The 15375-nt window shown below is 28.5% G+C and overlaps 1 protein-coding gene across 2 annotated transcripts in view; it reads left to right on the top strand.

The window, feature by feature from the left end:
- Positions 1-15375, top strand: part of LOC123549849 (carbohydrate sulfotransferase 15-like) — a 182417-nt gene that overhangs the window by 144586 nt on the left and 22456 nt on the right. The window lies entirely within an intron of this gene.

Raw genomic sequence — 15375 nt, forward strand, 5'->3', positions numbered from 1 at the left:
GATTTGACCTAATTTTGACCCTCACCTTTGACCAAAACTGACCAATGCTGACCAATTCAAGAAGCATCCAATTTGATAGACGTAAGTCCCTGGGAGCTGGAAATTTCCATAATTCAAAAACCCACAGGTTTTGAACCCAGTTAAAAAAATAAAAATAAAAATAAAAATAAATAAATAAATAAAAAATAAAAAAAAATAAAAAGAAAGAAAATTTACTGATAATATAAATCCTCATTATGTTACAGCAAAGAACGGGCGAAAAATGATAATAGCTACCTGTTCATCTTGTGGAAGAATGAAAAGTTTGTTAAAAGTACAGCGGGTAATTGAGATATTCAAGAAGCAATGTTAACTTTATTACCTAAGAAAGGTTTAACACTCCCAGGATATAACTATTATAGACAAGGAAGCCCTTTAAAGAATGGACCTCCTGTAAATGAACTGGACGCAGTATGTATGAACCATGACTTTTGCTACGATAGTGGTGTAAAACAGGTATATGTGACAAGCAAATGCTTCCCAACTTAAATAACACTAAATCAAAAACATTTGGAGAAAAGATTGCAAACCATTTAGTTGTAAAACCAGCAATTACAACGAAATACAAACTTGGACTTGCAAAAAAGTCAAAAAACGGGGAAAAAGGAGTAAATACAAGCCCTCAAAAACTGGAGAATCTGTTACTATAGCATTTGATCAAATAATTTTAGAAGGTAGAATACCTACAAATTTATGGGTAGATGAAGGTAAAGAATTTAGATAAAGATAAGATAACCATGTATAATACATTTAATGAAGGAAAAGCTTTAGTAATTGAAACATTTAATAGACGTTTAAAAAGAATAATGTTGAAATATTTTACAGCAAATAATACTTACACTTATTTATATAAATTACAGGATATGGTTGGCAAATATAACAAAAGAAAATATTCTAGTATAAAAATGACGCCAACTGAAACCAGTAAAAACTTAAATAAAGGTACTGTTTACTTTAGTTTATATGGTACTTTAAAGATACCAAAGTGTAAACAGAAGTTTAAAATTGGTGATCGAGTTCGCTTAAGCAAATTTAAACGACATTTTGAGAAAGGATATACACCAAACTGGACAAAGGAAATATTTATAATTTATAGAATCTCAGAACATACACGTCTAGTATTAAAGACTTAAATGATGAAATAATTCAGGGTTTATTTGATGAGCAAGAAATTTCACCTACTAAACAAGAGAGTTTTAGAATAAAAAAGTAATTAGACGAGACTATAAGAAAAAACAAGCTTTAGTAAAATGGAAATGTTATAATGAAAACATTTAATAGCTGTTTACCATTTAGTGAATTGGAAGAAATTTAATTAAAAAAAAAATATATATATTATATAAATGAGTAATAAAAATCTAATATCTAACGGAATAGAAACAATATATCAATACATAGAACACTTAACTAAACTTGCGGCTGCTTATAGAAAAAGTTATAAATTTTGTGGAAGAGTAAATACAAGATTACAAATTACAGGTAATATTTTGGTTGCTCGACTGCATTAGTACTTGCTTGTGATATTCCTATATTTGCGCTTTTCCAGCAGTAATTACTATATTTACTAATAGACTAAAAGAAGCCAAGAAAACTATTTTATCACATATCATCATAAAATAGAATAACTAATAACAAAAGCACGGATTGGAAAAGTAAGTAAAGAAGTAAGAGAAAAAAGTTATTGAAGATAGTTTTACAATACTGTTAGAAATGCAGAAAGAAAGAAAAACTATTCAATGCCTCTTGAAATGCATAGGAATTTAAACTTAACGGATATGAAGATAAAAATGAAGAAGAGTTGTATTGAATTTAGATTGCTGAATTTATTTCTTTACGTGTTTTTTCTAAAAGACTTTTTTCTATAAGTATATTATATAAATGGCTAATAGAAATATAGATAATAATATTTCCATAAAACTAGCTGGTTCTTTAGGAAGGATATGGTATTAATATAAAGAAATAAAAGAACTACGAGAAAAGATAAAGGAAAGAAAAATCATTTTAAAAAGTAAAGAAAAAATAGAAACGTTATTAAATCAAAGATTAATCAATTAACAAGTGGAAATTAAAAAAAAAATAAAAAAGTAAGGAAAAATGAAAACATTTTTAAATCAAAACTGAATCAATTAACCAGTGAAAATTTCAAAACTAAAGTAATTGATAGATTGGAAAATGATATAGATCCTTATTTTTTTGAAAATAATAAAGATTTATTTGAATGGGATTATGGTTGTTTAATGACAGAAGAGGAAAGTAATGTACCCTCGGGTACAAAAAACCTCTGATTTTAAAATATTATGTGCATGTCCCAGACCAAATAATTAACGAAACAATCCTAAAACGATAACTGCAACCGGTTGTGACACTAATGCAGAAAAAACATATAAAGCACTTACGCAGCATCTAAAGACATTGATATTAAATCTGAGTTAATAAAAATGTGCTGTGAAGGAAAAAACAGAGTAAAAAGCGGCATATCAAAAATTAATGGAAACGATATAATTTTAAATATTATATTTCTTCTAAAGATTTGTTTCTAAATATAATATATAGATGGCTGTTAGAGATATTGAGAAGTCTCCAAAACAATATATCAAGAAATTTGAAATTAAAATTACATATAGAAATGATCCAAAAAAATCAATTATATTGAAATATAGAAGACTCATTTGATAAAACTTTAAAAGGTTTAAAAATAAATGTTGTTTTAAAAATAACTTTAACGAAAATGGATAAAACAGATACAATATATAAATCAGCTTATTTTTCCTCAGAGGCTTTATTTGTTATTAATTCAAACGAAATAAAAAACAGTTTACGTCAAGCTTTTGATGAAATAATAACTGGTAATTCAATTTCAGAAGGAAGTGAATGGAGAATAGAGTCAGTTGATGCTCATTATATAAACATATATAAATATAATCCATTAGCTGCTTCAAGTTAGTTAGAATTACCAAAACCATTGCAACATCATAGAAAAGAATTAATAAATATAAAGAATGAGCATGATAATGAATGTTTTAGATGGTGTCATTTAGCTTACAAATTTCCTGTTAAAAAAGACCCTCAAAGAGTTTCAGTATATAAAAAGCATACAGGAGAACTCAATTATAAAGGAATAAAATTTACTGCAACATTAAATCAAATACCTAAAATAGAAACTCATAATGCTATTTCATTTAATATGTTTGGTTATAAAGATAAAACTGTTTATCCATTATACATATCAAAATATCAATATGAAGAACACTGTGACATGTTGCTAATTATTAAAGATGAAATAACACATTATGTTTGGATAAAAGACTTTAATAGATTAATGTTAAAAAAATATATATGAGAATAAAAACTATTTTTATAGGTCATGTTTAATTTTTCTGAAGAAAGAATATTAAATGAACATATTCCAAATTGTTTAGCTATTAATGGTGTTCAAGCTATAAAAAATGCCAAAAGAGGGAACTAAAGTACATTTTAAAAAAAAATATCACGAAGGCGTAGCCGAACCTTTTGCAATTTATGCTGATTTTGAATCAATAACTGAAAAAAATATCAACTGCTTTACCATCACCTGAATGTTCATTTACTGAACCATATCAAAACAATTGTGGTTACGGTTATAAAGTTGTTTGTTGTCATGACTCTCACTATACTATACCAACACAAGTTTACAGAGGTCCTAATGCAGTTTATACATTTGTTAAGAAAATGCTGTAGGAAGAGGAATATTGTAAGAAAATATTTAATGAAAACTTTAACAAAGACTTGAGAATGTCTAAAAAGAAGAAGCTTTATTTAAAAAACAAACCTCTTGTCATATTTGTGGAAAAGAATATAAGGACAATAAAAATCCAATTGAGGATGGACGTGAGTCCCTGGGAGCTGGAAGCTCACGCAACAGTCCCCAAGGGCTGACGCCCGTCCGAAATTTTTGTCATATAACAGGAAAATTTAGGTAAAGTGCTTATTCAGAATGTAATATAAATTTTAGACTAACACACAAAATTCCTTTTATATTTCGTAATTTAAGAAGTTATGATGGTCATTTTATTATGCAACAAACAGGAAAATGTGAAAAAGGAATTGATGTTATTCCTAATAATATGGAAAGATATATGGAATTTATGGTAAGTGATTTGATTTTTATTGATAGTTTTCAATATATGTCTCAATCATTAGATAACTTAGTAAAAAATATTCCAGAATTTAAGTACCCATCTCAAGTGTTAAAAAAAGATGAATTATTAAAAACAAAAGGTATTTATCCATATGATTACATAGATTCATTTGAAAAATTCAAAGAAACGAAATAACCTCCAAAAAGAGATTTGTTCAATTATTATTATATTTAAAAACTGATGTATTACTTTTAGCTGATAATTTTGAAAATTTTAGAAAACTATGTTTGGAATATTATAAACTTGACCATTACTTTATATGTATCTTTTTATTGAAAAGGGACTGAGAAGAGGAATAAGTTTTATAGCTAATCGTTACAGTAAAGCAAACAATAAATATATGAAAGATTATTATCCTGTTCCTGAATTAGAAACTAAATACATTATGTACCTCGACGCCATGTGTCAACCTTTACCCTCTGGAAATTTTAAATGGGTTACTGAAAAACAATATAATACATTAATTGCAAAAGGTAAAACTAACTTTATAATTGAATGTTATCTTCAATATCCCCAAAAAAACATGATCATTACAAATGATTATCCCTTAGCTCCTGAAAAAAATCAAAACACCAGATCAATGGCTTTCAAATAATAATTAAAATATTAAAACAAAATTTGAAATAGGAAAAAGTAATGTAAAAAATTGTTCCAACTTTGATGAAAAAACAATGGAAACAAAACTATGTTTTTCATTATAAAAATCTTTAACTATATGTACAATAAGGATTAAAAATAAGAAAAATACACAGAATGTTAACTTTTGACGAAAGTCCTTGGTTAAAAGGATATATTGATTTTAATACTAAAAAGATCTAAAAAAAAAAGAAATCTTTTGAAAAAGACTTTTTTAAATTCATGAACAAATCAGTATTAAATTAACTCATGATGAAAATCTTTTATTGAAGTATATAGCAAAACTTTCGTTTGTTAGTTCAACAATGTTTAATAAGACTTTTTTTGGTATTCATAGAATTAAAGAAAATACATTATTAAATAGACCTTGTTATGTTGGAATGTGCATTCTAGATTTATCAAAATATTTAATGTATGATTTTCATTATTATTACATTAAAGAAAAGTATAAAGGTAATTGTAAATTACTATTCACTGACACTGATTCATTATGTTATGAAATATAGACTGAAGATGCATATGAGGATTTTTATAAGGACAAAGATTTATTTGATAACAGTGATTATGATAGTAATTCAGAGTTTTATTTCGATTATAATAAAAGGTATTTGGAAAATTCAAAGATAAAGCTGCCGGTTCCATTGTTGAATTTGTTGGATTAAGAAGTAAAATGTATTCATTTATTAGAAAATTAAGTTAATACTAAAAAATGTAAAGGATTAAAAAAGCAAGTGGTAAAGAAAACAATTGTTCATGAAATTTACAAAGACACCTTATTTAATTCAACCGAAAGTAATCACACCTTCAAAGTTATTCGTTTAGAAAAGCATAATCTTTCCAGTTATGTTATTAATAAAACGTTTTTATCATGTTATAACGATAAAAAATATATTCTTGATAATGGTATTAATACATTAGCCTACGGTAGTAGAACCATAAATTGTTAAATGAATATTCATAACGTTTAAACCAGCTATATAAATAACATCATTCATTTTAAATTGATCAGCAAAACTAATAGAAATAAGTTCATTTTTTGTTATTGTTTACGTTGCAACTTTGAATAACTTTATTTTCTTTGTTTTTAATACCAATTTAGCTTCTCCTTTATCTAATTTAATTGCATCTATAAGAATAATTAAAATGCAATTTTGTTTGATTATTACATTATTACCATTTTGAACTAAACCAGGACTAGTATTACCAACTTTCCATTGAAATAATCCAGTAACCTCTTCTGTTGTAAATGTTATAACCAATGGAGGCTTTCTTATTTTTTGCCGTTCTATTTTATTTACTTTTTCAGTTATATTATTGAGTATTCCCATCATATAAAAACAATGAAATAAATCAATTAACTAAATTACCCAGTTAAAATCTAACATAACTTCCTGGTTCAATAGTAAAATCCTTCGGTGTGTTTCTAATGTTTAAATTTAGCTAAATTGTAAATGTTGTTCCTTTGCTTGAATTAATTTCATTTTTTTTCATGAAAACCAATGTTGTATTTTTAATCTCAGGTGATATATGCTCATATCCGCTCGTGTGTTCACTCCTCCAGTAAATAAATAAACAATCTTAATTCTTTACCAGAGTATTCAATGATAATATTCATTTCAATTATGTATTCTCTCATCATGTTTGATTTCAAATGTATATCCATCTTTTTCTATTTAATAAATCTTTTATAACCTGTAATCTTTTTAAGTCGTATTCCAAATAATGCAAAAAAAATTGAGGTCTTTAATACCTTTTGTAGTAACTGTTTATCTTCCATATCAAATTGTGTTCCAAGATATTTTACATGTAATTGTCTGCTATTATAATATTCAAAAAGAAATACTTCACGTTCTACTTTTTCTACTTCTTCTATTGCTTTATATTTATTTTCATGTTCAAGAATTACCTTTGCTTAACCATTAACTCGTTTTGTCGTAGCAACTTCAGAAGCAGACACATTGTCAACAGTATTTCATATTCTAGCTAATCGTGTTTCTTGTTTTAAAAAGGCATTTTTTACTTCTGTAATTTATTCGGTATAAGCAGTAATTTCTTCGGTATTAGTAGTAATTGCTTTAACAGTAGCAGTAATTGATTCTTCTTGTTTAACTGATTTACCAACTACAAAGTCCAATTTTTTTCAATTTCTTCTTTTTTAGCATTATACTGTGCTATATCTTTTTTTTTTTTTTTTTAATTTCAGCAACCAAAGGTTGCTCATTTATTATCCCCGTCATTGTGGAGAGTGGGGTCGGAGAGCCATCCACCACTTCCCCTTACAGAATCATGTATAGCAACTACCCATATAAATTTTTTTAACTAATAATAAAGATATACTGGTAGTTAAACTTCGTTTAAAAATGGGGTTTTCGTATTTTTTTTTCCATTTACAATGTGCTTGTTCTATTCTAGCCAAGCAAACTGCCCTATATTGTATAGCGTTTTAACTCTTTGTTTCAAAATGTTTGGTATGAACACTGGTTGCATGCATTTATATATAGTAAAAACATTTTAGTATTCAGACACGTTACTGAAATTTCGTTAGTTTAAATCACACTTGTAGCTATGCTATAGTGATACAAGAAGTTTTTTTTTACATTGTAACAATATCTAACATTTTGTTTCAGTGTTCAAAATGGAGTGGTAGATTTTGTGGCTAAATAACACTATGTACCAAAAATACAAACTCTATTTTATATACAACTTAGTTTCAAAACACAGATTAGCCTAATTTATACTAAAAAAAAACAAAGGTACATTGTAACAAGTTTTTGTACAGAAACAAATTTGATATGGATGTAGTGTCTGTTTCGGTTTTCTTTTACTACTGTGTAAAACTACATTACAGCCAATAGGATCCTTATCTAATGAAGGTGTACCTGAATATTTGGAGCGTTTGTAATATTATTATAATTTACATAAGTTCTATTTCTAACATAATGAGCATGCTGTAAAAAAGACATATATGTATACAAATGTGTTTCTTCAGTCTGTGTTAAATTTGAAAAGAAACAAAAACAATAGATACAGTATCAAATTTCAAAAACCAGTGATACAGCTAAGACAGTATGCTTTTGTATCTATCAGTCTACAACAAAAAAAAAACAAAAAAACTTTTAAAAGGTCTTCGGTGCAAACTACTGAGGTTTCCTTCTTTCTGTAAGATATTCAAGAGAAGGAAAAAAAAGTTGGGGGTGGGGGGAAGGGAGAAGATGCTGGTGGAGGACCTCATTGTAATGATAATGTAGGCGTTAATAACTTCACTTTTTGCTAATTCTTTCTCATAGTGTTATTAAAAATGTATTTATTTAGATACACATGTACGTGTATATAGGTATATAACTTTAAATAAGATTATAACAGACTTTTCATATAGTATGTATGCTATTCACCTATTGAGATATTTCTATAGAACTAAGTTTCTAAACTTTTCCCATGACTTTTCAAATTTTTCATGTTTGAGAGTTTGTTTAGCAACATATTTTTCAATGTTATATGTGGCAACAATTTGATCTTAAAATTTTCTAGACTAGGCCTTAATCTTTTCAACCTACTATAATATATATAATGTTTCGCATATAATATAAGTTTGTTTAATACATTTTCCATCTTTGTATTACCAAATAAAATATCTGAAATAGTCCAATCTTCAAAATTCAGATTACATTTATTTTTTATGTAGGACTGAAGCTGTAGCCAAAATTGTTTAATTACTTCACAGTCATAAAACAAATGAATCAAAGTTTCTGGCTCATTCTGACAAAAGGAGCAAGAGTCTTCATTAATAATCTTCATTTTTTTCAGCAAATAATTTGTGGCAAGGATTCTATGGTTAATCCTGAATTGGAACCATATTATTTTGGGATCTTTTGTGCATTTATAAGCCATATCCTATATCGAATTCTTTTGAAAAAACTCTGCTTCTGTTGCATTTCTTAGTTCATCCTGCCATTTTTGTAAAGAATTTGGATAATGTCCTACATTCTGCATTATTTTGTAAATTGATCTACATCCTTTTTTATCCTTAATTATTACTGCAAGACTTTGCGAAATATGTATATGATAGTTGATCTTCTTTGGTAGATGTTGGATATTGTTTACTTCAAGAAATTCATTTACTGCTGTCAACATACCTCTATATTCTAAAAAGTTACTTCTAATATTGTAAGTGGCTAGAAATTCATTGTATGTATAGAATTCTCCATCATGATTTAAAAGATCACCTAAAAACAGAATTCCACCTGAAATCCATCTATTTATACAAACACTTGAATTTCCAACCTTAATTCCAGGATTAAACCATAAATGAACAGAATAACATTGTTTACTATTTTCCGGTGTTGCATTTAAAGAGAGAGCATAATAACTATAAAGAACATCTTTCCAAAAAGGGTTAATATCTAAATGTAGTTTTGTTTTAATATAGTCTGTCCCATACTTAGAGATTTGCTTTACAACTGGACAAATACTATCTACTAACTGACTAAATTTGTTATTTGAATTAATGAGTCTTCTTATCCATGTTGCTTTTAAGCTATTCATAAAACATTTTAAATCTATCATTTTTAGCCCCCAAAACTTATAGTCTTGTGTTATAATATTTATTTTTACTTTGTCTCTAGAGTTACTCCACATAAAGTTGAAAAAAAGGTTCTGTATAGTATTAATCTTGGCCAATGGTGGATTTGGTATACTCAAAAACAAATGATTTAATTTTGCAAGAGCAAGGGATTTTATAACAACTAGCTTGCCTATTGGAGACAGGACTCTTTTAGACCAACTTGCAAATAGTTTCTTAATTTCTTCAATTTTTGAATCATAGTTCAGATCTATAATTTCAGATAATTCTGTGGTAAATTTAACACCTAGGACTGTAAAAACTTCATTGTTCCATGACAAGTTATATTCTGAGCAAAGAATGGTGTTACTATTTTTTTGTGATCCAAACCAAATTACTTTTGTTTTCTCCATGTTGATATTAAGGCCTGAAATTCTAGCATAAAATTTTAATGTTAACATTGTGTTCTTTAGAGATTTGTTTGTACCGTCCAAAAACAGACTAGTATCATCTGCATACTGGGAAACTTTATACTCCTTTCCATGTATCATTATTCCTTTTATATTTTGATTATTTCTTATTAATATTGAAAGTATTTCAGCACAAAGAATGAACAGGTAGGGTGACAGGGCATCTCCTTGACGACATCCTCTCTGTAATGAGAACCATTCAGACATATGTCCATTTACAATGACACAGGATTCAATATTTGTGTAAAATAATTTGATCCAGGATTTTATGGAATGGCCAAAGTTAAAAAAGTCTAAAACTTGGTGCATAAAATTCCATGAGACAGTATCAAACGCAGCCGCGAAGTCAATCAGAAGAAGTAAACCAGGCATATTATTTTTTTTCTGTATAAAAAAGCAAGTCATATAACATTCTGATGTTTGATGCCATTAGTCTACCTGGTAGAAATCCAGTTTGGTCTTCATTTATGATATTTGCTAGGATATTTTTGATACGAAAAGCGATTGAAGCAGAGGCGATTTTGTAAGCAACATTTAGTAGGGAAATTGGTCTCCAATTTTTTAAGTAAAGTTTGTCTTTGTTCCCCTTTTGTATACATGTTATAACTCCTTGTTTCTGGGTAACTGATAATTCACCTATTGAATATGCATAATTAATTGACCTAACTAGTAATGTACCAATATCTTTCCAAAAGAATTAAAAAAATTCCACTGTGAAGCCATCATTTCCAGGACTTGTATTGTTTGACATACGCTTCAAAGAGTTCAACATTTCATTGTATGTGAGAGGCCCCTCAATGGATTGCTTATCATTTTCTGAAAGTTTAGGTACTTCTAAATCTCCTAATGTTACATTTAAAGAAAAATTTTCTGTTTCTTCCACTTTGTATAAAACTTCATAGTGACGCTTTGTTTCGGCAAGAATTTCATTTTGTGTTTTTAAAATATCACCTACTGTGCTATATCTTTTTGTAATAGACCTGTAAGTGTGTTTAAGTCTGCATACTTTAAATTGTGACGTACGTCGATAGTTTTTATCCAGTTTTGAAATTGTTTGTTAGAATTAAACTATTCTTTAAAAGTATCTAATGTTGTGTCATGACCTCTTTGTGAAGCTGCCTTTACAAGTTCAGATTTATATTCTGTAAGTTTATTTGAAAATGTGTTTAACAAATCTTGATATTTTTTGTAGTCAGTATTTAGTTTATTTACTTCTGTTCTGACTTCTAACTGATACTTATTTTGTAACTTTTCTTCAGCTTCAGTAATCTTGTCTTTTAATTCTCGAACGTAATTTATTTATTACAAATAAGCTTCTTTAACAAGGCTACCGTTGTTATAAATTACGTAAAAACATTTCTAGATTTTACTATCGTAATTCAGATTTGGTTTTAAAATACAATAGCAATTTAAAATCACTTCTGCGGGAAGGTATATCAAAACCCGCTTTTTATGGGGATGTGGTTTCAAACTTCGTAAGATTTTGGGTCATGGCAATTTTCCAAGTGTATTTAGTAAAGTAATTAAACGTTTTATGAAAAGAGTTTACAACCCAACTGTTTTGCGACACACCGCATGATTGGTGTTCAACCCTTTTACAATTGGACGCTACGCTTTCCTCTTTGATTGTGTCTGACGGATCAGGTGGAAGACTCTATGATTGGTAGTTCTTAAATCCCACTAGGACTGAGCTATTTTGATTTCTGTCTTCTGGGCTGTTCCGTCGGTCCCTTAAGGGTGTTTTCCTTGTTGCTCTGTCTTCTGCAAAGGCACTGAGTACATGCATTTTAGGTTCTTAAGGATTGCATTTTTATATTATATCTACAAGAGCATCTTTGTGTTTTACATTACATACTTTCTGTTGCCTTTACGTCTGTTAGGGTTTCTCCTGGCGGGGATTACTTTTATTTACACTGTCTTGTGACCGGTTTAAACTCCCCAGTGGTGGTTTTGCCACTGACCGTTCCAAGGCGGTGCCCCACTGTGTTCCTGTATTTGTTTGTTTCGTCCTTTTGTGTTCATGTTTGTGTATGGTGTGCGAGAGTTGTTCGTGTGTGTCTTTTGGGAGGCTGCGTTTTTTGAACGTGGCTTTCCCTCTTGGATATTCTTCCTTTTTTTTCATGTTTAATCTTACTATCTTTTAATCCTGGGTTTGCTTGTGTAAAAAATATAAATTAACCCGGAATACTTCTTTCAACTGACTATTTTTTAAATCAGTTTTCTCTTTAAGTGCTTTGACAGAATCATTCATAACTTTCATTTCTTTTTCAATTTTACCTTTTAACTGGAAAAGTAACTTTTCACTGTTTTTAAAATCTTTTGTGAATTCTTCAATATTTTTTAATTCTGCTTCTAGTGTCTTTTTAATGCTTTTGTTATATTCAAGATTATAGTCTTCTATAACACCTTGATGTTTTTAAACACAAGCCGTTTTGAAACTGCATCATTGGGTTTATCTGGATTTCCTAGGTTGATTATCTCATTACCTCCCATATCTAATGCTCTGTTCATTGTGTTATCAAGTTCCTTATTTTTATGAAGATACGATTCCGTTTTCTTATAAGCTTTTTGAATTGTTTTAGTGGTATAAGCACTTAAATCAATGTCAAATTTAACTTTACTTATACTGTCGGGTTCACTTATTTGTTTTACATCATTAAAAGCTCCCATTATATTTAATTATTATCTTAAAAACTTCCTCGGTTTGTCAACATAAAAGAAATCATATTTATGTTTTGTTGCATTAGCGAAAGAATCACGATTTATATTTTGTTCATTACAAATCATATCATTTTCCTTTTTATCTGGACTTAAGGTATAGTGTAAACTGTTAATTCGAATATCTTGTGGTGTTTTATAGTAAAAATGACTTAAATAAATAACAGAACAGTTTTTGTGACGTCCTTGAATAAAGTATTTTATAATTCCATTTTTGAACCTCTTTTTTCTTCAAATATAAAATCATCAAATATTAGTTCTTTTTTGTTCTTCTGATTCAAGATCATTAACATCAATTATTTCATTATTAGAGAATTCATGTATTTCATTTGGATCTAAAAATCAAAAATATTAGGGCCGTTAGGCGTTGGTACTCTTTCCACTCTTGGCAGTACTGGTGTTAGTAATATACTTGGAAATGGTATGATTTCGGTAGCTAATGATAAGTGAAATATGATATCACCGTTATCTAACCCTAACCCTAACACCTAATTAAAGAAAACAATTAGTGGGATCTGGAGTAATTAAATTAACACAAAAACAAAACGGTGGCTTCTTAAGTATGCTGGTTGCAAGTCTAGTGATACCTTTGATTACATTCCTATTAAGTGGTAAGGGACGAGGCCAGGGCATACAAATTGACTCTCAAAGAAGACCTTACAGACAAATTTCTATTGTAAAACAAGTAAAATTTATAATCAATCCTATTTCTAACTTTGAAATTGAACAATAGGTAAAACAATTAAAAATTAAAATGTTTAGGGGTGTATTTAGTAGAAATAATTTACCAAAAACAAAGTGGACCAAGGTGTGAAGGAAGAAGTGTGGAATAATCAATTTGGAAGACTCTGTCGGATCCGGAACTCACTGGGTTTGTTATGTAAATAAAATATACTTTGACTCATTCGATTTACCACCACCAAAAGAAGTAATTAGTTATATTCCGGATATAAAGTATAACAGCAAACAATATCAAAGGAAAACAAGTGTATTGTGTGGTTATTATTGTTTATTGGTCATAAAAACGATACAAGATGGTAAAAAAATTATGATTTATTTATAAAATACTAAATGTTAATAATCAAAGAGAAAATGAACAAATAATAATTTTCTATTTCACATCTCAATACAACAAGTAATCTAAAATTAAGCATTTACACTGTAAACGATACTAAAAATAAACGTAAAATATATAAAGTCGACTAATGCTAAAAATAAGCGTTTACACTGTAAACGGTACTATAAATAAACGTAAAAATTCCACTAATGCTACAAATAAGCGTTTAAACTGTAAACGTTACTAAAATAAACGTGAACATTGTACACGGAATTTAAAATCTAAAAATAATCGTTTACACTGTAAACGTTACTTAAAATAAACGTGAACATTGTACACGGAAGTGGTGTACTGAAAACAGTTACCAATTCAATTCTATACATATTTCCTAAATCAGTTTCCTTTTTTGATTAAAGCTCCAATATTTATACTACATTTTAGTAAATTCTAATATTTTTCAATTAAATCATAAACTAGACCAAAGGGCCGACAATATATTTTTTTTTGTAAAGTATACCTTTGTTATAAAGATGAAGTCCTATAGGATAATCCTTTGGGCAAGATTATTGTAATGTTTTAATTATGAATCCAATATTATATGTTCAAAAAAATCTATATGTCGTTTGTTCCTGCATATGTTTGAATCTCAATTTTGAATACTTTTGACACATTTCTCCTCGTTTAAAGTATCTACATATTTTATAACTTCTCCTTGTCTTTCGCCAAATTACTTCTTGTATTTCGCTTAGGTCAAGGTTATATTTCATCAACTAGTTTGTAGTAATATTTTGTATAAAATGTTTCAGTCCATTTTGCAAATGTTTGATCTTGTTGATAATTATCCCCGAGATGGGCGGTCAAATCTATCAAATATCTCAAAAGTTCTGTTGCTGTAATGTTATCCCTGAAATAATATAAAAGAAAAAACAATTCAATTAGCATAAGCAGGTAAAAGTAAAACTTATCTCTAAAAACACAAACTAATATTTCTGATGTTAGTGGAAAAAAAACAAACAAAAAAAAAAACCGAAAAATAAAACTTACATTTCATTTGTTTAAATTCTCCTCTTTTCCGTCGTACAAAGTAGCTATAGCTTATTAATACAAACAATGTCCTGACGCTGTTAATCAACTAAAGTAATAAGTTCTTACATACAGGGAAAACCAGGTGTAAAAATCTATATTTAAATCCGCATCATAAATGCTATATTTAAATGCTATATTTAAATGCTGGAAAACCGATATTTGTTCACGCTCTCGTTAAAGCAGAAGTTGTCCCAGTAGTCTGTTAAAACCTGTGGGTTTTTAAACTGTTTGAGTATACCTTACATCAAACCGGAGGTTTATTTAATTTGCCGGCATTGGTCAATTTTCTTAAAGGTAATGGTCAAAATGAGGTCAAATAGCGCCTATAGCGCTATTCCTTAAACTACTGAAGCCTAGATAAGTTGTGTCCTAAAACAGGAAGATCATTTGGCTAACACGGACTATTTTTCAATTTTCGGAAAGCGATATTAATCTATGATGTGCTGCCGTCAGCAACCTTATTCGATTGAAATATCATTTGCCAAATACCACTTTAATATTTTCAGCTGAGACAAAGGCTTTTGACTTAGCACTAATGTTTATATCAAATATTAGGAAGTCGTGTTCGTTAATTTTCTGGCTCACTTTTTGTTTAGCAGTTACTTTATAACCGAAGTGAGACAAATCTAAATA

This window comes from Mercenaria mercenaria, chromosome 6, assembly GCF_021730395.1.
Source record: "Mercenaria mercenaria strain notata chromosome 6, MADL_Memer_1, whole genome shotgun sequence".
NCBI classification, from domain to species: domain Eukaryota; kingdom Metazoa; phylum Mollusca; class Bivalvia; order Venerida; family Veneridae; genus Mercenaria; species Mercenaria mercenaria.